Here is a 24,357-nt window from a genome sequence, read left to right as displayed (position 1 = left end):
AACAATGAGGGTCTCCTTCCATTTCCATGCAATTTCCCTTTTCTCTCCTTTTCCCTCCCACTTCATGACTCTGCTTAATGTTAATCTTTTCCTCCTGCTCTTCCTCCCTGCTCTGTTCTTGGTTGCTCTCATTATATCAAAGAAGACATTTGGCATTTGTTTTTTAGGGATTGGCTAGCATCACTTAGCATAATCTGCTCTAATGCCATCCATTTCCCTGCAAATTCCATGATTTTGTCATTTCTTAGTGCTGCGTAGTACTCCATTGTGTATAAATGCCACATTTTTTTTATCCATTCATCTATTGAGGGGCATCGGGGTTGGTTCCACAGTCTAGCTATTGTGAATTGTGCTGCTATGAACATCGATGTGGCAGTATCCCTGTAGTACGCTCTTTTGAGGTCTTCAGGGAATAGTCCGAGAAGGGCAATAGCTGGGTCAAATGGTGGTTCCATTCCCAGCTTTCCCAGGAATCTCCATACTGTTTTCCATATTGGCCTCACCATTTTGCAGTCCCACCAGCAATGTACAAGAGTACCCTTTTCCCCACATCCTCTCCAGCACTTGTTATTGTTCAACTTCCTAATGGCTGCCAATCTTACTGGAGTGAGATGGTATCTTAGGGTGGTTTTGATTTGCATTTCTCTGACTGCTAGAGATGGTGAGCATTTTTTCATGTACTTGTTGATTGATTGTATGTCCTCCTCTGAGAAGTGTCTGTTCAGGTCTTTGGCCCATTTGTTGATTGGGTTATTTGTTTTCTTATTGTTTAATTTTTTGAGTTCTTTGTATACTCTGGATATTAGGGCTCTATCTGAAGTGTGAGGAGTAAAAATTTGTTCCCATGATGTAGGCTCCCTATTTACCTCTCTTATTGTTTCTCTTGCTGAGAAAAAACTTTTTAGTTTAAGTAAGTCCCATTTGTTGATTCTAGTTATTAACTCTTGTGCTATGGGTGTCCTATTAAGGAATTTGGAGCCCGACCCCACAATATGTAGATCGGAGCCAACCTTTTCATCTATCAGACGCATGGTCTCTGATTTGATATCAAGCTCCTTGATCCATTTTGAGTTAACTTTTGTGCATGGCGAGAGGAGGGGATTCAGTTTCATTTTGTTGCATATGGATTTCCAGTTTTCCCAGCACCATTTGTTGAAGATGCTATCCTTCCTCCATTGCATGCTTTTAGCCCCTTTATCAAATATAAGATAGTTGTAATTTTGTGGATTGGTTTCTGTGTCCTCTATTCTATACCATTGGTCCACCCGCCTGTTTTGGTACCAGTACCATGCTGTTTTAATTTGGTTAGTATGACTATCAAATCTTGCTTATCTTTTTGAAGATTCAACTATGTTTTTCATTGATCCTTTGTATTTTTTATTCTCTATTTCATTAATTTTGACTTTGATCTTAATTATTTCCTGTCTTTGTAACTATTTTGTCACTGCTTTTCTAGGGCCTTGAGATGTAACATTAGAATGTTTATTTCGAAACTTTTTTTTTTAAATGTAGGCATTCAAGGGCTGGTATTGTGGCTCAGAGGAAGAGTGCTTGCCTTGCATGCATGAGGCACTGGGTTCCATCCTCAGCACCACATAAAAATAAAATAAAGATATTGTATTCATCTATAATTAAAAAGTAAATATTTTTTTAAAAATGTAAGCATTCAATGCTTAAATTTTCCTCATAGAACTGATGTCAGAGTGTCCCAGAGATTTTGGTATATTGTCTCAATATTATACTTTGATTCTAGAAATTTTAAAATTTCTCCTTTCATTTCTTCCATGATTCATTCATCATTTAAGAGTATTATTCAATTTTCATGTGTTTATGTTGTCTCTATAATTTTTCTTGTTGATTTCTAATTTCATTACACTTTAATTTTAGAAGATGCAAAGGATTATATTGATTATTTTCTATTTGTAAGACTTGCTTTATGGACTGAAATATGATCTATTTTGGACAAGTTTCCATAAGCTGCTGAGAAAAAAAGTAAACTCAGTTGTTGGATGAAATATTTTGTAGATGTCTGTGAGATCCATTTGATTTATAGTATTATTTAGGTCATAAATATCTTTGTTTATTTTATGTCTGGATGATCAATCTGCTAGTGAAAGTGACATATTGTAATCACACAATATTATTATATTAGGTTCTATCTGAGATTTAATGTCAAGAAGTGTTTGTTTTTATGTAATTAGGTGAAACAACATTATTAGGGGAATCAGTATTTACTATCATTATATACTCTTGTTGAATTCTTCCCTTTACCAATGTGTAATCACCACCCTTGTCTGTTCTGATTAATTTTGCTTTAATCTAATTTTCATATATGAATATAGCTTCTTCAGCTTGCTTTTGTACTCCATTTTTGTAAATTTTTTTTCAATTCTCTTAATTTCAGCCTATAGATGTCTTTGCCTATAAAACAAGTCTCTTGCAAATAGCCTATAGGTGGGACTTGTTTTATAATCCACTCTAACAGCCTACATCTTTTAATTGGAGAGTTTAGACCATTTCTATTCAGTGTTGTTGTGCAGAAATGTTTATTATTCCCTGACATTTGTGTCATATATTTAATTCAGTCTTATTTTTTATTTGTTTGATAGCTCTTTTGGTGAGCTGGGTTTTTGTTTTTGTTGTTGTTGTTGTTGTTTTGTTTAAGTTCTTCTGTGCTTAATGTTTTTTTGTTTGTTTGTTTTTGTTTTTGCTTTTTTTAGGTATTTTCTGTAGTGTTGGCTTAGTGGTCTTGCATTCTTTTAGTTTATCCTTATCTTGGAAAACTTTCATTTATTCTTCAATTCTGCATGATAGCTTTACTGCATAGAGCAATCTTGGTTTGCCATCGTTTTCTTTCAAAGCTTGGATTACCTCATATGCCTTTCTGGGTTTTAGAGTTTGAGCTGAAAAATCAGAAATGACCCCTATTGGTTTATCTCCAAATGTAACCTGAGATTTTTCTCTTATGGTTTTAAATATTCTATCTGTATTCTCTATATTAAGCATTTTTATTATGATGTTTCTTTAGGAGATTCTTATCCTGGCTTTTTGGACACCATATATGACTCCTCTGTATGGATACACATCTGAATCCTAAGGTTTGGAAATTTTTCTATTATTTTATGGAGAAGGTTCTTAATTTTATTGGCCTGCATCTACATCTCTCTTCAAGTCCAATAACTCGTAGGTATGATCTCTTAATGCTGTACCACTGTTTTTGTGTATTCTGATTATGGTCCTTTATTTTACTCTTTACTGATTACTGAATGTTCAAGTTCATAAGGGTCTGTCTGTACTCAAGTCCTGAAGTTCTGTTTTCTATGTAATATAATCTGTTGGTGATACTTTTAAATGAATTTTTATTGATTTATTTTGTTTTTTTTCAGGAGTTCTGACTGGTTTCATTTCAGAATCACTCTTTAATGATTTTTTTAACCTCCTATATTTGCTCTTTTAGTTAATTCCTTAGATTTTTTTTAGCTCATTAATCACTTTAATAATTTTTTAAGTGTTGCTCTGGAATTTCATCTCCTTCAATGTATATGGGTTCTTTTGTTGAGAGATTATAAATTTTGTGGGATGACTTGTTTGCCTATTTTCTCATGCTTTCAGAGGTTTTGGACTTGCATATCTGTTGAGATAGATTCCTTTTTCTCTTTTATGAGCTTTTGTGAATGGTGCTGGGTTGCCAGTGTACCTTAGCTTCAACACATTGGCTCAGCATAATCCAAGTATTAATTTTAATCTTCAATGCCTCTTTGAAAGGCGAGAGTACTTCAAATAAAATTACTAATTTAGAACTAAATTATATATCAACATGTACTATAAATGTAATTACCAATTATTTCTGTAATTCTATTAACCCAAGAGGAATGTGGTTAGAAGGAATATAATATAGGCTGGAAGGGTTACACCTAATAATTGTATTCTAAATTAAATTTTAAGGTGGGATAAAAAATAAAATAGAGAAAATAAAGAAAAAGGAAAAATGAAATAAAGAGGGTGGAGAGGGAATTGACTCAGGTTAAAATGAGAAGAGTAAAGTAGATGCATAAAATGAGGTTCTTGTAGAATAGCTGTATATAGGGGAGACTAGTTATTAGTTAATTTCAATCAGATAATGCATTAATTAATTATTATTTATAAGTTCAGATTTATTGCTGCAGAAGTTTTTGAAATAGAGTTTTTGTATCTGATGTTTCAAATTGTAGAAACTGCCAGATGTGAGGAAGTCTTTAAAATGTAAAACACCTTAGATTTTAGTCTGACCCAAATCAGCCAAACTTGTTAGGAGAGTCTGCATGCAGAATTCAACTCCCTCTGCCTGACCAACACTTCTGGAAGGGATGGGTGTAAACTTTTATTTTCTTTTAAATTAGCTCTGTTGTTGTGTCCCAGGGTCAGAGTATAAGTCAATCAGAGCAATTGACCACCTCCTTCACCTATTTTCTTTGTAGACAGATCTGGTTTGAATGGCACCTCTTCTTCAGAGAGTCCCTGTCTGTGTGGTATGCTTGAGGTGGGGAGGGGTTGGGACTTTCCTTCTGATCCACCTTAGACCATGATTCCTACCCCCTACCAGCCATATTCTTTATCTCACAGATCAATTTGTCAATTTCCAGTGGAAGCACCCTTTGTTCTCCACTCTGCAGAGCCCCAGCAGGGTTGAAGTCTGTCTTCAATACTCAGAATGGGGCTAGGTTTGATCATCAATGATCCAGTGAAGAATATAGCATCATTAGCTGTTTGGTCTCAGTTTGCCACTTCACAACTGCTGATTTATTTCATTCTTGAAGAACTGAAGCACTGTGGTTTCCTCTGTGTTGCCATCTTCCTTCCAGCCTGGGGGACTTTTCTTAAAGGCTTGCCATCTCCTTATTCTTCATCCAGTATTCTCATACTCTCTCAAATACTCACACTTAAATTGGGGTTCTCTTTAACACCTGGAGAGAAGGTTATGACCCTCTTCTCCTCTCTCCCTCAATACACTTGGCTTTGTTGTTTCTCTCTTCAAAATCTTCTCCTTGCCCTGTCCTATAATTCCAGTGCTTTTATGCAATTGGAGAGAGGAGAAAACCTATTAGCCAGTACATTTTCTAAGTCTTTCATATAGATCTGACTTTTCTTTTTATTGAGGTGTAAGTTAAATGTAGATAAATTTTCTGTGTGTTTTGATAAATATATGAACATGTATAATATTAAAAATGAGAACATTCTCTTCATCACAGAAAGTTCCCTCATGTCACCTCTCTGTGAAGGACCCTTCCTAGCAGCCATGATTTTTTAAAAATCATTTTAGTGGTTTTGTCCATTCTCAAATTTCATATAAATGGAGTCATATGATATGTACTTATTGTGTATTGTTTCTTTGACTTAGTATTTTTTGGAAATGCACTGATATTGAGATAATTATATATAGTTAATTTCTTTTTGTTACTGAAAACTACCTGGAAAGAAATACTAAAAATCAAGTTTTATAAGCCATGTTTGTTTTTAGATACTTAATGACGGTTTTAAAGGCATATATTTGTGTTTTGGTTTTCAATTTTAGTAGGTGAAATGTGATTTACATCCAGGAATGAGACTCTATTTTGCAATTTTGCACATGTATTAAATTAAGATAGATTTCTGATGTTTCAACATATGACCATGCCCAAGTATCAATTGCCTCAATCATAATTTTTGTATACTTCTGAAACATGAGGCATAAATAAGCATTTAAGCAGTTGTCAGAACATATATGGAGGAGCAGCATGTTGATGTCAGCTGAAAGAAAATATTGGGAGACATTTGACTGAACAGTTCTCTAACTAATATATTGTGTGTGTAAATATCGAAATGATTACTAATAAAATTGTACATATTTCTGTTTTTTGGGACCCCAGCTGCACTAGAGGACTCTATATTCAATATAGTCTTCAGTACTTCCTAGCTGTCAATTTTATATCCCTTTCACATAAAGTATTAAAGTGCTTAGTACTTATGTCAGGTTCTCTACAAAAATCAGTGAATTTTAAAATCCATTTTTAAATTTTAAAAATTTGTTCTAAACAGACTACCTTGCTTCCTTCTTTGTAGAAAAAAAAATATTTAGGCCATCACATGAAGCTTTCCTAAATGCCCACTCTAACTCTAATCAGTATATTAAAGGTTAAAACACACATTAGCCTCCAATATATGCACAAAAATAATTTGGTAAAATTAAAAATTCATTCTTATTTTTTAAACAAATCTATTAGGTACAAACAGAAAGCATTGTCTTCTCAAAATAACTTTTGGAAGACTTCTGGTTTGTCAAGATGGAGTAGCATCATTCCTTCAAGATCCTGCCTCTTATGGCTAAAAAAATACTGGCCATAACATAGTCAAAGCTTATGGATAAGTGAAATAAATAAAAACTGTTCTCAGGTTATGCTAAGCGAAGCTAGCCAATTCTTAAAAAACAAATGCCAAATGTCTCCTTTGATATAAAGAGGGCAACTAAGAACAGAACAGGGAGGAAGAGCATGAGGAAAAGATTAACATTAAACAAAGATTATTGGGGGGAGAGAGAGGGAGAGAGAAGGGAAAACATATGGAAATGGTAGGAGACCCTCAATGTTACACAAAATACATAGAAGAAGTTGTGAGGGGAAAGGGGGGGGAAATAAGGGAGAGAATTGAACAACAGCACAAGAGGTAGAGAGGGAAGATGGGAGGGGAGGGGAGGGGAGGGGGGATAGTAGGGGATAGGAATGGTAGCAGAATACAACAGTCACTAATATGCCATTATGTAAAAAGGTGAGTGTGTAACCGATGTGATTCTGCAATATGTATTTGGGGTAAAAATGGGAGTTCATAACCCAATTGAGTCAAATGTATGAAAGATGATTTATCAGCTTTGTAATGTTTTGAACAACCAATAAAAAAAACTGTTCTAAGGACGGTAAAGAGGAATAAAAATATTGTGTTTTAATATACCTATACTATCTAAGAAGTAGTGTAAGTGTTATTTGAAAGTAGATCTGTATTTGATATAAATGTATATTTCAAATGCTACAGCAACCACTAAAAATTTTTAAAATTCTTTTAAAGGAGTATAATTGGTGATATAAGAAAGGAGATAAGTAAAATCATATAAAATGCTCAATTAAAACTAGAAAAGGCAAAAGGAGTATAAGACAAAGAAAGAAGCCAAAAGACATTGGAAACGAGTATAAAACCTTAATAAATATGGTCAGAATTTATCCAGTTGTGCCAATAATCACTTTAAATGTGATTGATCTAAAATACACCAGGGACTGTCACCATAAAATGTATAAAATAAGAAGACACAACTCTATGTTATCTAGAAGAAATCAACTTTTCTATAAATATTAACTCATTTTAGTTGTACAAATTAGTGATTTTACTGTGATATTTCCATACGTGTTTATATCATGTTTTACATATTCATATTCCTGACTACTCTCTCTTCCCTTCTCCACTCTTCCCCCTCACCCTGGCCCCCTTCCCTTTCCCTGGTTGTTCTTCTGTTATTTGAAAGTCACCTTTTTATTCTTTTTGTAGTTTATGGAAACTACAAATTAAAGAAAACATGTAATACTTTTTTCTGTGTTCGGCTTAATGTGAGGACCCCAAGTTACACCCAATTTCCTGCAAATGACACAATTTCTTTCTTCTTTATGGCTGAATAATATTCCAATTTGAATATATGCCATATTTTCTTCATTCATTCATCTGTTGATAGGCACCTAGGCTGCTTCTCTAACTTTACTACTGTGAACAGTGCTGAAATAAAGAGATGTATACAGGTATTTCTTTTGTATGCTTACTTAATTTCATAAGGAATCCCCTTTAAATATGAAGACATTGATAGATTAAAAGTAAAGGGCAGAGAAAATTTGCCTTGATAATACTAACAAAAAAATTGGTGTGGCTATATTAATATTAGACAAGGCTGACTTCAAAGCACAGAGAATTATCAGGATTAAAAAGGTATAAGAGAGAGAGAGAGAGAGAGAGAGAGAGAGAGAGAGAGAGAGAGAGGTGAGTTCTCCAAGAATACACAATAAGCCTTTATATTTGCATAAGAACAGATCAGCAAAATGTGGGAGGCAAATACTAACAGAACTACAAGGAAAATAGATAAATCCATCATTGTGATAGGACACTGAAGCACCTTTCTATCAGTAATTTAAAAATCCAGATGGTGGAAAATCCATAAGGATCTAGCTGTCTCTTCCACACATATGCACTTGTCTTATCTTTCTACATGAGGCCCTCATGAGAAAAATGTCTCAGTGCCATGCTTTTAGGTTTCAAAACTGTAAGTCAAAATAAACCTCTTTCCCTTATAAATTTCTTAGTCTCAGTTATTCTGTTACAGCAACAGAAAATGGAATAAGACAGAAAATTGTTACTGGGAAATGGGATTGTTGCTGTACAAACACCTAGAACTAATTAATGACAGTGGATAAAAAAAATTGAGGATCAGGCTAGAAGAAGCCTAGAATACTATAAATGGAGCATTACATATGATTCTGGGAAGGGATAAGAAGAAAGGAAGACTAGGTAAAGTCTGGAAATTCTTAGAGATTTCTTAAGTGGTACTGATTTGAATTCTGATAGAAAAATGGGCAATAAAGGCCATTCTGAGGAGGGCTCAGAAAGAAATGAAAAATATCTTCTTGAGAGCTGCAGTAGAATCCATCCTTGTTATTATATAGTAGCAGAGAATTTGGTGTATTGTATTCATTCCCTTGAACTTTATAAAAAGTTGAACATAAAATGATGAAATAAATACATCTTTCAGAAGAAATTTCTAAGCAATATATAGAGGGGGCTGCATGGTTACTTTAAATCATTTATGCTGAGTTTTGGAAGGAAGGAATAATTTGAAGATAATAATCTATAATTAAAATATGCTTTTTCAGAAAGATTGGGAAAATTCAAAACCTGGTCCTGTAAGTGAAAAAGCATATTTTGGAGGACAATAAAAGGGTGTGGTTGAATGACCAGTTACTTGGAAGATTAGACCATGAATAGAAGGGAACTGGGTGCTAATCATCAGGACAAACAGAAAAATTCTCAAAGGCACTTTGGAGATCTTCTGGATTATACCTCCTATCACAGACCCAGAACTCTAGGAGGGCAGAATGGTTTCAGGAAATTGGCCTGAGATTCCTGCCCAGAGCCACCTCAGTCCTCTGTACCCTGCATCTTGGCTATGGCTCAAGTGGCCCCAGGTATAGATCAAACCACCACTTCAGAGGGCACAAGCGATAAACATTGATATTATTGGCATGTATGTGGTGATAATTCTGTAGATAATAAATAAAGGGCTGTGCCTGTGTGGTAACCTCCACATAGGTTTCAAGGATATATTGAACTGCTTGAGATTCCAGGTAGAGAGCTGTCAGAGAGGCAGAGCCAGCATAGAGTTCCTACTAAAGCAATGCCTCATGGAGCCATAAATCATACCTTAACAAATTTGCAAGAATACAAATTACATAAAGTTAGCTCTCAGACCATAATGTAATTAAAGTAGACATCAATAACAGAAAGATATTTATCTCTCTAGGAAATATGAAATAATATATATATATATATATATATATATATATATATTAAATATTTATTTCTAAATAATACATGGGCCAAATACAAAATCTCAAGAGAAATTTAAAAAATATTTTGAACTAAAAGCAAATAAAAACACAACCTAAAATTTGTGGGAATCAGCAACAATAGTGCTTAGAGAGACAGATATAGCAATGAATACATGTTTTTAAAAAGGAGAAAGATGTGAAATTGATAATTTTTGCTCTAACTTAAGGAACTATAAAAAGACCAAACTAAATCAAAAGTAGGCAGAAGAAAAGAAATTTTAAAATTAGAGCAAAAATCCATGAAATTTAAAAATAATCTTCAAGGAGACACAATATCCCACAAGAAGAAATAGATAATCTCCATGGACATATATTTATTAAAGACATTGAATCAATAATTAAGAAACTCCTCAAACAGAAAGCAACAGACTCAGATGATTTCACTGGTGAAATCTACCAAACATTTAAAGAAAATATACAGATGGCAATTAGGCAGTGAAAACATGTTCAAGCTCATTAGTCATCAGGGAAGTGGAAATTAAAACCACAATGACATACCACTATACACTTATCAGAATGGCTGCAATAAAAAATAATGACAACATCAAATGCTGGAGTGGCTGCAGAAAAATGGATCACTTTGCTGTTAGGAATATAAAATAGTACAGCCAATCTGGAAAAAGGTTTGGCTCTATGGTAAAACTAAACATGCTGTCATCATACAACTTATCAAATACTGTCTTGGTATTTACCCCAGAGAAGTTAAAATTTGGGTTCACTCAAATATTTGTACATGTTTATTCATAACAGCTTCCTTGCGATAACCAGGTACTTGAAATGTCCCTGTTGTCATTCAAGTTGAATGGTTGAAGAAACTCTGATATACACATACTATAGAATACTGCTCAGCAATAAATAGGTGATAATTATTAATACATGTAGCAACTTCCATAAATTTCTAGGGATTATACTGAATGAAAAAAGCAAGTATGGTTCCATTTAGATAATGTTATTGAAATGACAGTATTGGAAATGGAGAATTGATTAGTGGTTACCAGGTGTTAGGGGTGGTTTGAATATGTGGATATATTTATAAAAGATCAACACAATCTATGCTTGTATTAATGATACTGTTTAGGTCTTGACTGTGGTGGTGAATACATGATAAAATTGTATATGTATAAACATGCACATGCACATGAAGAAGTAAACATCAAACTGGTAATTATCAATAAAATCAGTGCATTGTATTAATATCAATCTATTGGCTATAATATTGTACTATAGTTTTGTAAAATGTTACCATTTGATGAAACTATGTAAAATATACACAGGAGGTCTCTGTATTAGTTATTACAAATGCATGTGAATCTACAATTATCTTAATGCAAATTCTGCAAGATCATTTACAGTTGTTCCAAAGAAACCAAATACTTATATATGCAGTAAAAAACACAAATGTTTCTGGAGCAGATAGGCATATATAGGGGAAAAAAGTAAAATAAAGGAAAAAAAATCTCAACATAACCCACATATTTTTGTATTAGTCAGCTTTTCATTGCCGTGACCAAAATACTGGAAAAAACAACTTAAAATTGGAAAATTTATTTTGGGTCATGGTTTCAGAAGATTCAGTCCATGGTCCACCAATTCCTTCCAGGGCACTCGCCCAGTGATCTACTTCCTCCAACTAGGCCTCATCTCCCAGTATTCCATTCAGCTGTCAGTGGATTAATCCATAAAACTCCCACATCTTAATACATGAGCCTTTGTGAAGCATTCCAGATCCAAACCATAACAAGTTTATGCAAAATTCAATTCTAAAAGAAACTTGAGTTTAAATGTTAAATGTAAAACTATAGAACTTTTAGGAGAAAAGTCAGAGAAAATAAAAATCCAAGACTAGGCAATATTCTTTAGACATAGTACCAAAAGCATGATCCATATTTTGCTGCAGTCCTGCTGGGCACAATAACCGGGAGGTGACAAGCGACTTGAAGGTTGAAATGGGAACTGCTTTATTTCGGGGAAACTCAGCGGGAACTGAGCGGGAACTCAAGGTAGCAGGAGCTGCTTTATTGCAGAACAGCAGAGGTGTATATACCTAACTGATTACACACAGCTTGACTCAATTAGCATCATCCAGTTACAGCAATCAGCAATAAGGAATCCCTACCATCTTAACAAACCACTCCTCCTGGCAAACTGCCAGGTGCCATCTTGACTTGATTTGCGGTCTCCAACAATATTTTACTTCTTCATAAAAGGAAAAAATAACCTCATCAGAATAAAATAATTTGCTGTGTGAAAGACCATGTTAAGGGAATGAAAAGACAAATTACTGACTAGGAGAAAATACTTGCCAACAACATTTCTGGCAGAAGGCCAGTATACGAATATATATAAAGAAGTTCTAAAAACTAAGCAGTAAAAATTTTAAATTATAAAAAGTTTACACTGAAGAGGATATACAAATGGCAAATAAACACAAAAAATTTTGTTCAAAATCATTAACCATTGGGAAAGTAAAAATTTAAAATACAATGAGATATCATTGTATACCTATTGAACAGTGAAAATACATAGTTACAACACAAAATATTGCCAAGGATATGGAGAAACTGGATTATTCATAGATTTTGAGTGAGAATATAAATGGCAAAGCCACTCTGGAAAATTTTTTGGTAGTTTCTTTTAAAACTAAACATGCAATTCTCATACTACCCTAAGATTGTCCTCTTGGCCATTTATCAGAGAAAAATTAAATGTTATATTCAAACAAAATTTCACACATAAATGGTCATAGCAGCATTAGTCACAAAGGCCCCAACCTGGAAACAAATACACACACACACACACACACACACACACACACACACACACATATATGTGTGTAAATAATAATAAGGGAATACTAAAAATCACTCTATGCCCATAAATATACCCACATGTGTATACGTATAGTATATAATTAATATGTGCATATATGTGTATATACATATACACACATAGTATCCCAAGTGTAAATATATCAAATGCCAAATATAAATATACTGTATGTTTTAAAATATGAAGTGAAAGAATGGAAAAAGCTACACCATGTAAATATTAGTAACAAGAAAATTTGAGTGGGTATATTGATATAAAAGTAAAATTTAGAAAAAAGAAAGATTTCAGGAATAAGAGAAAGGCATTGAATAATAGTGACATGCTATAGTTACTAAAAATAAGAATCTTAAGCATAATGCATCTAAAAACAGAAATTTAAAATATATGAAGCAAAAAAAGTGACAGATCGAAAGGAGAAATGGATCTGGGACACACATTCTCAGTAAACAATGGACCAAATATACAGGAAATCAGAAAGATATGGAAGATATAAATAACAGTATTTATGAATTTCACCTAATTGACATTTATACATCATGACATGCAACAATAGTGGAATAGAATTTCTAAGTGCATGTGTGAGGCACTGGGTTTGATCATCAGCACCACATAACAAAGTAAAATAAATAAAAATAAAGGTATTATGTCCATCTACAATAAAAAAAAAGAAACAGAAAAAAAGAAAAGAAGAAAGATGTAATTAAAATGTTAAGCTTTCACTATAAAGAACAAGAGAAAGAGGAAAAACCATATGCTCAAAGTAATCTGAAGACAGGAAAGAACAAAGATACTAATAGAAATCAAGGAAAGTGAAAAACATAAAGATAATAGAAAAGAATCAGTAAAACGGAATGCTGAATCTTTGGGGAGATTTAAAAAAAATGATACAGCTCTGGATAAATTGAACATGAAAACAAAAGAGAAAACATAGATTACCAATATCAGAAAGAGAAACATAATTATGGACTCTACAGACATTAGAATAATAATAATGGAATACTAAAAATAATTCTATGCCTATAAATTAACAAATTAGATTAAATAGATATCTAGAAAAACATAAATTACCAAAATTTATTCAATGTCAGAAACTGATAACTTGGGTAGTTCTCAAAACCTTCTGAGTCACTCTAAAAACTGAATTTATTGCTATGAACTAACCACCAGAAAAACATTCTAGACCCAGGTGCTTTCATTGTTGAATTCTATCAAATGTTTGAGAACAAAATAACATGAAAGCTACATATATTCTAGAAAAGAGACTAGAATTATACACATTCCAAGTCACTTTTGAATCCAATTTTATCCTGATATTGAATACAAATAAAAACATTATAGGAAAATAAAATTTCATATAAATATCCTTCATGGATATAGATGCGAACATTTTCTAGTGAATGTTAGCAACCTGAATCAAGCAATGCATAAAGATAATCTACCATGACTAAGTGATGTTTACTCAAGGAAAGCAAGACTGATTCAACCTCAGAAAATCAATCATTGCAATTATCAATATTATCAGACTGATAGAGGCCTACTATCTTACTAGATCCAGAGAAAAAGTTTGACCAGATTTAACATACGTAATGATTAAAAAAAAAAAAACTCAGAATGCTAGGAATAGAAGGCAACTCCCTTTATCTAACAGTTAGCCACAGTTAACATCATGCTTAATCATGAAAGACTAATACTTCTCTAAAAGACGAGGAAAAATAAAAAGTATTTGCTCTCCCTACTCTTGTTTAACAGCATACGGGAAATCCCGTCCAGTGTAGTAAATTCAGAAGATGAAATAAAATACATCAGATTGGAAAAAAAGAAGCAAAACTATCTCTATGCTCAAATGACATGATTGTCTTTATGTGAACCTCAAGAAGTCTACAAAGAAACTCCTAAACACGATAATTGAATTTAGCAGGTTTTCAGATACAATGTCAATTGTGTTTCTATACATTATCAATGAACAATTTTGATACAATATTGGAAAACAGCAACAAAATACTGAAATGCTAAACTTTAAATCTATGAAAATGTATGCAGAATCTGTATGCTGAAAAATATGAAATGCTGATGAAAGAGATCAGGAACATCTAAATAAATGACAGGAACTGGAAGACTTGTTAGTATTAAGATGTCAGTTGTCCTCTAATTGAGCTACAAGTCCAACAAAATCTCAATCAAAATCCCAACAGTACTTTTCAAGACACCAACAAGCTGATTTTAAAATGTATGTTGGAAAGTAAAAAATATCCAAAAATTGAGAACATACAAAGCAATTTTGAAAACAAAGAACAATGTCAGAGGACTGTTTTTTTCTGTTCTTTGTGTCTTTGCTCAAACCACCCTTTCTTCCTGAATGCTTCCTACACTTTCTTTAAGACTTAGATAAGAAAGTATTCCCTGAACCCTCTGGACTGGACAGGAACAGGTGCTCTTTCTTTGCTCTTTCGTAGTACCCTGTGGTATAACTATCTTGTATTGTAGGAATCTGTTTGATCAACTCAAAGGCTTATCACGTTCACTTGGGCTTATGTCTTACAATTAAATGTTGCATAACATTTAGTATACAACTTGTTATTCAGTACACATCTGTCAAATGAATTGAATATGGAGTTGTTGATTTCACTTCTGAGAAGCCAATTTCATCAAAGTAATTGACCCCTTAACAATCTTCAATATTCTGTTGTGGTTTTTTTTTTCAGTCCTGGGGATTGAACCTAGCACCTTGCACATGTTAGGCAAATGCTCTACCACTGAACTATATATCCTCAGCCCACAATTTTCCTTATCCTATAATGGGTCTCCTTTCTCAAACATTAAGAGATATAAAGGATGATGTACTGAATTTGAAATTAAGCTTGTAAAAATTACTCTGATAAATGGTAATAAGGGTAAGAATTAAAGAAAATATTTTCAGCTTCTATATTTTTCTAAGAACTTGATTTCTCAGGTTGGCCAAATAACTGGCATTCCTCTATTGATACTAGCACTGCGCTGAAGATTGGGTGATCCACTGTACAAACCAACATTTATCAAGTATATTATCTAAAAACTGGGAATACAAAGAAAAACATGATAAATTCTCAAAGGAGCTCATACTGTCCTGTGAACTAAAGAGAAATTAGCAAATAATTGAACAGAGTCTCTTCTTTTGGCTACAGGGTAGTGAGGCAGGGTTGATAAATATTTTTTCTTTTATGTCTGGTTAGCATTAACCTGTTTCTAGCTATAGACTCACCATAACTAATCAATGCTTGGTCAGGAGGAAAACAGAGTCAGATTGCAGATGGATCAGAGAAAATTCTAAACTGCTTCTGAAAAAAAATGAAACAAAATCAAAAGCCAAAATAAAAACTAAACTAGACTAAATTCCTAGTCTTAATGCTCATGTATTATAGAAAATGAGGGGCAGTTCTGGATTCATCCAGGATTGTAGTGATAAAGAAATGCTGGGTTTGGTAATGAAGGCTCCAAATTATACTAGTAATAGTAGAGCCTCTGGTTTGAAATTTTTGGGAATATGAATTATTTCCAAGATTTGAAAAAGTCATCATATACCCTATGATGGAAGAAATACAGCAGATAAATAATTATTTGACTCTTTTTTTTCCTTAAAGACAATTATTCAGCTCTGTCACCAGGCATCACATTTCTCTTTCAATTAGGTCAAATCTCTGCAGAGCAAGCAAAACACAAGTTCATTTATTTTTTCAATAAACTTTTAGAACAGTTGCATAATCTTTTCATTATCTAGTCCTCTGTTTTAATTTGAGGAAAATGAGGTTATTATATATGAGACAATTGTTTTATATTAAAAAGTATTTATTTAAATAATATCATTTGGGGGCCGGGGTTGTGGCTCAGTGATAGAGTACTTGCCTAGCATGTGTGAGGCACTAGGTTCAATTCTCAGCACTCCATATAAACAAATAAAATAAAGGTCCATTGACAACTAAAAATATTTTGAAAAAATAAAAATAAATAATACCATTTAAGTCAAGTCAAATAATCTGTCTTCATCCAAAAGGCAACATGATTTGTTACATGAATTTAAAAAAAATTAGATCAGGCAACCAACTTGGATCTTTTCTTTAGTTAGTTCCAAACAAGCTAGTAGGACTCTTTAAAAGTCTACCATTTTTAGGCCATGGATAATAAAATTTTTATAAAATCACTTTTTTTAAAAAAAAGTATTTTTAGTAAAAGGAAGAAAGTTTTGTTCCAATAACCAGTTAGATCCCCTATTTCTTATATATAAAGGTTGGTACCTAAATCTATGTTTGATGCCCTAGTTCAAATACCTTTCCACTTCTATATTTTTCTAAGAATTTGATTTATCAGGCTGGTCAAATAACTGGCATTCTTCCATTGATACTAGCAGTGCTAGTACAACAGAGTGTGACATATTCCCCCCACTTACCCTTCAAAGCAACTGTGTTTCCTTTCTACTTGTTCATCACCCTTGTAACATCATTCATAGCTCATGAAGTCCTGAGGCATCATCACATGAAAGTTGAAACTTATAGTGAGTTGTTTATTAAAGAAATTAACAGATTAAATACATGGCTTGGAAAGGGAAAGAAAGCATAATGCAACACTATAATCAGAGTGACTGAAATCTGAGAAGGAGAGGAGAGAATGATGTGTCAGTCGGCATCCACTGAGGAAAAGAGAAACCATTCAAGGTGTTCAAATAAAGGATTTAATGCAGAGAAATGGTAATAGATGTTGGAAATCTGAAAGATAACAGGAGATGTTGAAATAGTCATTCAGATAGTATTAACACTTTTAATAAAAAAAGAGTGAAAAAAACAAAGGACCAAATAATTAAGATATTCATAACAATCAAAGAAGTAATATGCATAGCTGCTGTATTCTTGCTTTTCTAACTAGTCACAAGGTCATTTTTTAAATTAATTTTTTATTTATATGTGACAGCAGAATGCATTATAATTCTTATTACACATATAGAGCACTTTTTCATATCTCTGGTTGTATACAAAGTATATTCACACCAAATCATGTCTTTATACCTGTACTTTGGATAATGATGTCCATCACATTTCTCCATTATTTCTAACCCCATGCCCCCTCCTTTCCCCTCCCACCCCTCTGCCCTATCTAGAGTTCGTCTATTCCTCCCAAGCTCCCCATGCCTACCCCACTATGAATCAGCTTCCTTATATCAGAGAACACATTTGGCATTTGGTTTTTGGGGATTGGCTAACTTCAATTAGCATTATCCTCTCTAACTCCATTCATTTGCCTGCAAATGTGATGATTTTATTCTCTTTTATTGCTGAGTAATATTCCATTGTGTATAATGCCATATTTTTTTATCCATGCATCTATTGAAGGGCATCTAGATTGGTTCCAAAGTTTAACTATTTAACACATTGTTAAATGTGTTAAACACAGTTTAACACATTGATGTGGCTGTGTCCCTGCAGTATGCTGTTTTTAAGTCCTTTGGGTATAGACTGAGGAGAGGGATAGCTGGGCCAAATGGTGGTAAGGTAATTTTTTATATTCATAATTTCTTCCTACCATTATCCTTGCTATGTTTACTGTCAGAAAGAAGATCAGTTGATTAGTTGATTAGGTTTTTATATGATGAGGTGATCCCAAACTTCATTCACAAAGGATCTGAGTCTTTAGCAGTCCTTGTAAATTGGGTTACTTTAGTTTTCCATTAAGTTTACTATTGGATATGTAATTATGAAATGGTACACCAGACAGAATTCCCTGAGTTATGGTCTCTTTCTTGGTAGGAGAGACTCAAATTTCCCTTGGTAACAGCGACTGGTCACCCCATTCCTTATTTGTCTTTTGGTTCAGTGTTATGAAGAGCCCCCAAAGACCAGAAACTGTCTTGCCTTCTAATTAAATGGAAACATTGACTTTAGATCTCAGACCTCTAAGCCAGCAGAATCTGAAGCTGTGTTATTTGACATAACAGAAATAGTAACTACTCTCATTGCCACTTCTTGTGATTCCTGTATTCATGTGTTGTGGCTATGGGAGAAAGAGCACCATGTACTTGTGATGGTTTAAAGGATGTGTTTTTTTCCAACTACCACTAACTTCCAAAGGGTGCCATAGTCTTCAATAAGTCATTGAAGATAGGTAAAGTGTATTAGTTTTCTATTGTCATGCAAAAATGACTATATAATTAGAGGCTTAAAAGAATATCCATTTATTATCTCATAGTTCTGAAGGTCAGAAAACTGGAACGAAGTGACTAGGTTCCCTGCTTATCATTTCACAGGCTGAAATAAAGTTTTGACATAATTGAGTTCTCATCCAGAAACTCTGGAGATTTTTTTTTTTACTTCCAAGCCCATGCTTGTTGGTAGAATTCAGTTATTTGCCTTGATAGAACTAAGATCCCTGTTTACTAGCAACCTGTAAGCTGGAGGTTATTTTCATTTCTAGAGACTACCTGTATTTGTTACCATGTTGTCTCTCCCTGGCATCTTCAAGTCAGGAATGACGTAGCGAATGCTGCTCAAGCTTTGACTTTCTGACTTCCTCTCCTGTATCCATTGGTAGAAAACTGCCTGCTTTTAAAGGTCTCATTTAATTATGTCAGGCCTACCCTTATCATCTCATTTTTTAAAGTCAACTATGGTATTATAGCATAAATAATCACAGGTGAGACATTCATCTTATTAACAGTCTTAGAGATTACACAGGATATGTATACCAGGAAGTGGAGGATCTTGGGAGACTTCCTAGAATTATGCCTATCACAAAAGAAACATGTGTTTCTCTTTCAGTGAGGAAAACTTGCTATCTTTTTCATGACAGAAATGGTTTCATACAATCAGTCTGCTTGCTGATCCAACTGAGATATTATGCCATGTTGGGAGATCAGTGTTGGTTTCCACTGTTGGCATTTTGGCACTCAGTAAAGGTGGTAGCCAGATCAGTGTCAGTGAGGAAAAAAAAATCTATGTTGTCACATCAGTGTGTAACCTCTTTTTCTACCACCCTGGCCATTTTGTACATCAGCCCTTTAAGCATGCATGAAGATGCCACAAACAGATTATCTTTACCATTTGCTAACCTTCATCTATGTGAGTTTTCCCTAATCTCATCACCTATCTATCAAACCTGTTCTTTACAAGCCAATGATATTTAATCAAAATGTTATCTACTGCCCATAAATCAGTGTAGATCATACTTTTGGCCACTTCTTCATCCAGGCAAAATAGAATAGCTAAAATACTGATTAAAATCATGACCACTGAAAGTATTTCCCTTCACCTCTTTTGAGAGGCACTCCTTACTGGGTCTGTAATGCCACAGCTGTATGTTTCAGGTTAGAGCAGCATAACATGAAGAATAATTTATAAACAAGACCCCAATTTATTTTTCTAAGCACCTGGTAATAGGTTAGTTTCTATGAGGCAATAGTGTATACCTTGAGGGAGAGATGTTAATGCAGTATAGGTTAAGCCAACTGCTCAAGCAGCTTATCTGTACCTTCTGGACCTGCTGGAACTTATATACTGTTTCCATTTGATAATGGATGACTGCCTAGCATATTCAACCTTATGGCTTGATGGATCAGGTAACATCTAGTTCATGGGGGGCACCTTAAGTCATATCACTACTTTGTATCTTATGGGTGGGTATTTGGTCTCTACCAGAGCCGAGTAGGTAAACATTTGTTTCTTGAAAGGAGAGTGATTAAAAAAAGGGAGAGTGATTATCTGTGGGATACTAAGCTTTGCTCAAGACTCTAGTAATCCTGTTGGTCCATACAGCATCCCCATTTACTACATAAGGCTCAAATAGCAGAACAGCATGTGCAACAGTTTTGTTGATGCAAATGCTGCTTTTTCCTATGGACCTTACTCAAATTAGGCATATATATCCTCTCCCAAATCCATAATATTATGCCTTTTTCTTTGTTACAGGAGATGCAAAGTGTTACAACTTGTCCTTCAATTTGGACATGGCTTAGGCCACTAGACCCCTAAAAACTTAGGGGATAAGCCCATATATGACTTGCGCCTGAACTTTTGAGGAGGGCAGTCTGAAGTTGATACTCACAGCCCTGTACAGGGACACCTGGAAACTGTTCAGGTTTCTGAGTGAGGTCATTTATGAATGGTGTTTGGATCTCTAATGGCAGACGCTCCATAGTTAATGCTCAATGGCATGGAAATCTTGATAATGCAGTCTGTAGACTTCATGCCCTACCCCCACAAAACAACATATAAGAAATAAATTTGGGGCTGAATGACAATAATTAAATAATCATCATGAATGTGAATGTCTTATGATAATAAGGAAAGAAAAGCATAGATTTTTCTCCATCTTTTCCAAAGAGGATTTAAAATACAATGTAGTATCACTAGTAGCACTCATCTACTGTGCACCATATATTGTGTGACTTTATTTGAAGGTTCTGCCCTTTTCTCCCCTGCCCCCCACCTCATTAAGTTTAAATTCTCCTTAGTCACGACTGATTACTCCCTAAGGCTTCAGCAGATTGAATAGGTTACAACTTTCCTTTTAAATGAGTACCTTCTTCCTTTTAGGTGTAGTTTATGCCCCTCAAGTCATATGACTAATCACAATCCATTAAATATAAAAATGGGTGATATTTCTAAAAACTGAATATTTTTTTACATATTTTGTTTTGCCCTATGGTTCTTCATCAGCAATATTTATAGCCTTGGTAGAAGTATTGATAAAGATGAAATTAAATTTTCTAGTGAGGATGGTCTATATTACACTACAGTGACAAACCTCCTCAAATATCAGTGGCTTAATCCAGAAAGGGCTTACTTTTTGTTCTTACTAGTTGCTGAACATGAACTGATAAAAGAGCTCTGCTTATTGTAATCAGTGACTCAGGTTGATGGAGGCTCCATTTCAACCTATGCTTCTATAATTAAGGTATTAATTACTATTCCATAATGAAATGGAATATAATAATATGCATATTGGTTCTTACTCCTAACTGTTCATGGCCTGTAAGATTCTCTTGTATTTCATTGGCCAAACAGGTCACTAGTTTGCCTAACTTCAAAATGAGTGGGAAAGTTTAATTATACAATGTTTCTTCAAGGAGTCTTTTTTTTTTTGCTTTTCTCCTCCTCCTCCTCTTCTTTATCCCTTTTTTTCTTCTTCCTTCTTCTTCTCCTTCTTCTTCTTCTTTTACAAGTATGAGGATTGAACCAGGTCTTGCACATGCCAGACAAGTACTCTACTATTGACCTACATCCCCAGCTCTTGAATACAGTCTTGTTGCAAGAGGCACTAAATTTCTGAGAGGAGTCTAGTGTTGGGTTTGCACATAGATTCCATGGATGGACCTGACCATCAAGGTTCACAATGAGTTGGTAAACACCAATAGATGCCAGACCACCCTTGACATAGGATATACCTAAACAGGAGTCAGTAAAGATAGAGGATGGTTTTTGGATTGCATATTCCATAGCTCCCTGATATTAAGATCACATATATAAATCTCCTCCTCCATCTTCTCTAAGAACTCAGATCAACCACCTTTACCACTAACTTCTCTAATCACCCTGAACCAGATGTAAGAAGAGGAAGAGTGATAGTAAATAATTGATTAATATACAGAAGGTAAAGAAAAATCTGAAAGTAATTGAAGTAGCAAGATTAAGTTTTAAGCCATCAATGGAAAAATAGATGAGTTCCACATTTACATACTTAAGTTCTTTAATTGAGTACATTTCTCAGCTACTTTACTCACTTTATGGATTATTATGGATATTAATACAAATGAAGGTATTATACACTCTATTGTATACAGTTTATAGATAGGTAATCTGAGTCTCAGAGATTGTAAAGGACTATGCCATGGGCATAAAGTTATAAGTACTAAAACCTGAACAACTCTTTAGACATTGTGACTGTTAGAATCTTACTTCACTTCCATTATTTTGGTAATTTTGATGAAATATATCTTAGAATTCATAATTTCAAACCTTGGACAGATTAAGCTTGTTTCTCTACCTTGTGAAAATTTATTTATTTATTTTTTAAAAATTATTTTTGTGAAATAGCACAGATGAAAAGCAAAAACACTCGATAAATAAAAATATAAAATTGTAATAAATACCTCTTGGAAAGTGTTATGTTTTTAAAGTTCCCCATAATTTTCTACAAGAAAGAACTAAGAGAATCATATACTTTAAAATCTTTAAAATAGTTAATGCATTTAGACAGCACACAATTCAAACAGTACAAAAGGGTACATGGTAAAAAGGAAGTCTTTTTCTAACCCTTCACCAGTCACCTAATTCTTTCCTCAGAGATAATCACTATTATTAGTTATGTGTGTTTCCTTCCATAAAGAGGCAGGTACTATGTATGTAGCTATAAAAATACATCATACAATTTTAAAGATAAGTCTCAGAAATAATAAATATTATGCTACAGTGTATTTTGCCATCTGTCTTCTCTTATTCAGTTGCATGTAGAACATTTTTGTATTAGACTACCAGTTCTCAAGGGCAGATGGAGTGGTCTTACTAATTTATCTTTAATATTGCTTAACATATATATTTTTATCAACATTGGAAAAAATTCAATTAACAAAGGGATAATTTATACAGAATAGCTTATTGTCCACCAATGTTTGAGGAGATCATATCATTTAAGATTTTGGCTAAATATTTGCCCAGTCCATGGTAGATGTAAAGATGACACATGAGAGTGTATATATATATATAGTATCATTTTCAATTCCTGCAGCTGCTATTATATTTCAGGATCTTAATACTATTCACTTTGGGTAAAGTGTTCTAAGAGGTCACCACTCTCTCTTTCCCCTAATTTTTTCTATTCTCCACCTTTTCCACAAGTCACCTATATGCTGCTTTCAAGTTGTCTTCCTACATTCACAGCTTTAATCAGAATTTGAACAAATTATGCTATATTCATATGTTAATATACCATAGTGAATTTCACCTTTATGTATATCTATACAGCATCAAGTTAAAAAGTACTATAAATAAATAGAAGACCAGTAAAGTAGAAAGGGAACAGGCGGAGGGAGGAGGGAAGGCTTAGAGGAAGTATTAGGGACTAAAGTGGAACAAATTATATTCAATACATATATGATTCTGTCAAAATGAACCCCAATATTATGTATAACTATAAATGCACTAATAAATACACTGAAATAAAACTGGCTCCTAATTTTCTATGGCTTCTACTGTCCCCCAATATAAACTTCAAACTTAAAACTTGTATAGGAAGCCATTTCTAATTTTATCTCAAATTACGTTTCTAGTGTTGTCTTTAGAATTACGTGCCTATTTCCACTACATTGTGCTACTTGCATATCCACCAAACAAAATTGTTAAGGTCCAGTGAATCTCACAAACCACCCAGTTAAGATGATAAAATAGATTTTTAAAAACATTTTTAATCTCTCTCATCAACAAACCATGTTTCTTTATAATTCATAGTTTAATTTATATGTAGCAGAAAGAAAAGTTAAATACTTTGACATTTGCAAAAATAATGCACAGATCTTTATATTTTATACCAGTGTAACTTAAGAGCCTTAGAATTAACTCAATTTAACTTTTGATATCTAGTTTGAATTTCTTTGTCTTGAGATGTTTTTGTAAAGCAAAAGAACAATTTTTTAATTAAGTTTTGTTATTTTTAAATTTTTTATTCTAATTTATATATGACAACAGAATGCATTACAATTCACATTATACATATAGAGCAAAATTTTTCATATCTCTGATTGTATTCAAAGTATATTCACACCATTCATATCTTCATACATATACTTAGGGTAATTGTGCCCATTTCTTTCCACCATATTTTTCACACCCCTTTCCCCCACCCTTCCCTTCCCTCTCCTTTGCCC

The sequence above is a fragment of the Callospermophilus lateralis genome, chromosome X, assembly GCF_048772815.1.
Source record: "Callospermophilus lateralis isolate mCalLat2 chromosome X, mCalLat2.hap1, whole genome shotgun sequence".
NCBI classification, from domain to species: Eukaryota; Metazoa; Chordata; class Mammalia; order Rodentia; family Sciuridae; genus Callospermophilus; species Callospermophilus lateralis.
The sequence above is the reverse complement of the archived record's forward strand: the minus strand, read 5'-3'. Positions refer to the sequence as shown.